Source organism: Schistocerca americana, unplaced genomic scaffold (genome assembly GCF_021461395.2).
Source record: "Schistocerca americana isolate TAMUIC-IGC-003095 unplaced genomic scaffold, iqSchAmer2.1 HiC_scaffold_646, whole genome shotgun sequence".
NCBI classification, from domain to species: Eukaryota; Metazoa; Arthropoda; class Insecta; order Orthoptera; family Acrididae; genus Schistocerca; species Schistocerca americana.
Window position 1 is genome coordinate 52,501 of NW_025726397.1, and position 2,500 is coordinate 55,000.

Genomic DNA, 2,500 nt, shown 5'->3' on the forward strand with positions numbered 1-2,500 from the left:
GCGCGTGCGCCCACGCACCGCGCGGCCAGCACGCCGGGAGGCCCCCCCTCACCGGCCGGGGACGGTCCCACCCAGCCACCGCCGCGTATCGCTTCACACCCACATGCCATTCACGTTCGTGGGCATGGTGGGTATCGCTGAAACAACCGGTTGGTAGCTCAACCGATCGTCGCCATCACTGATTCACCTCTAGCGAGAACAACCGCACCACAACCGTTTACCAGTTGTTCATTTGCGTAACGTCACCAGCAAACGTAGACGTCCATCGCCATTTGCAAATTCAACGATTGTTGCATGCCTGTGTCAGGTGTCACGACACACTATGTCTGCCCACATACACGCAACAACATGTGCACGCTTCGCGAACACGTGGAAGGTGGCCCCCGTACGTATGCGATGTCCATTGCGCGAACGACTGTCAACCGGCCTCTGTCGCATGTCGCAGATGTGGAACGCAGTGCACCATGCTATCACGGTGTGTGAGAAGAGACGACTACGTCTGACAACACGCGCCACTACATCAACAGACGGCTCATGCTGATCGCCATCCACGGCATACCATACTGCAATCCAGCTCTTATAGGGAGACGACACGTAGCTGAGTGCACAATATTTGGACCGTATGGTTCGCCGTTGTTGGCGCAGTCGTGGTACGGTCACACATGTACCACGATGTATCATTCAGTACATGAGGACCAATGTGCAGTACAGTGTGTGATTTGGACGTACAACATCAGCGGACAGTTGACACACGCCGTACCACAACGTAGGCTGTGCTTCGCCATGCAAATGCCAATGAACAACTGCGAAGGGCATTGAGCATGTACGTCCTGCTGCCATCCGCATTACAGTGTATAGCTGCAAGGTGTTTAACATGAAGCGATACTCTGGGGACCAGGCAGTGCGAGTAGCAAACTATATTGCGGGGGTTGCAGTTAGGCAACACCACACTAATTTAACGCGTCGTATGACAATTACAGAGCAGGTTAAGGCCCAACGTGTGTTGGGTTAAGGCCCAACGTGTGTTGGGTTAAGGCCCAACGTGTGTTGGGTTAAGGCCCAACGTGTGTTGGGTTAAGGCCCAACGTGTGTTGGGTTAAGGCCCAACGTGTGTTGGGTTAAGGCCCAACGTGTGTTGGGTTAAGGCCCAACGTGTGTTGGGTTAAGGCCCAACGTGTGTTGGGTTAAGGCCCAACGTGTGTTGGGTTAAGGCCCAACGTGTGTTGGGTTAAGGCCCAACGTGTGTTGGGTTAAGGCCCAACGTGTGTTGGGTTAAGGCCCAACGTGTGTTGGGTTAAGGCCCAACGTGTGTTGGGTTAAGGCCCAACGTGTGTTGGGTTAAGGCGCAACGTGTGTTGGGTTAAGGCGCAACGTGTGTTGGGTTAAGGCGCAACGTGGGTTACGTTAAGGCGCAACGTGGGTTACGTTAAGGCGCAACGTGGGTTACGTTAAGGCGCAACGTGGGTTACGTTAAGGCGCAACGTGGGTTACGTTAAGGCGCAACGTGGGTTACGTTAAGGCGCAACGTGGGTTACGTTAAGGCCCAATATAGGTTAGGTTAAGGCCCAATATAGGTTAGGTTAAGGCCCAATATAGGTTAGGTTAAGGCCCAATATAGGTTAGGTTAAGGCCCAATATAGGTTAGGTTAAGGTACAATATAGGTTAGGTTAAGGTACAATATAGGTTAGGTTAAGGTACAATATAGGTTAGGTTAAGGTACAATATGGGTTAGGTTAAGGTACAATATGGGTTAGGTTAAGGCGCAATATGGGTTAGGTTAAGGCGCAATATGGGTTAGGTTAAGGCGCAATATGGGTTAGGTTAAGGCGCAATATGGGTTAGGTTAAGGCGCAATATGGGTTAGGTTAAGGCGCAATATGGGTTAGGTTAAGGCGCAATATGGGTTAGGTTAAGGCGCAATATGGGTTAGGTTAAGGCGCAATATGGGTTAGGTTAAGGTACAATATAGGTTAGGTTAAGGTACAATATAGGTTAGGTTAAGGTACAATATAGGTTAGGTTAAGGTACAATATGGGTTAGGTTAAGGTACAATATAGGTTAGGTTAAGGCACAATATGGGTTAGGTTAAGGCGCAATATGGGTTAGGGTAAGGCGCAATATGGGTTAGGTTAAGGCGCAATATGGGTTAGGTTAAGGCGCAACGTGGGTTACGTTAAGGCGCAACGTGGGTTACGTTAAGGCGCAACGTGGGTTACGTTAAGGCGCAACGTGGGTTACGTTAAGGCGCAACGTGGGTTACGTTAAGGCGCAACGTGGGTTACGTTAAGGCCCAATATAGGTTAGGTTAAGGCCCAATATAGGTTAGGTTAAGGCCCAATATAGGTTAGGTTAAGGCCCAATATAGGTTAGGTTAAGGCCCAATATAGGTTAGGTTAAGGTACAATATAGGTTAGGTTAAGGTACAATATAGGTTAGGTTAAGGTACAATATGGGTTAGGTTAAGGCGCAATATGGGTTAGGTTAAGGCGCAATATGGGT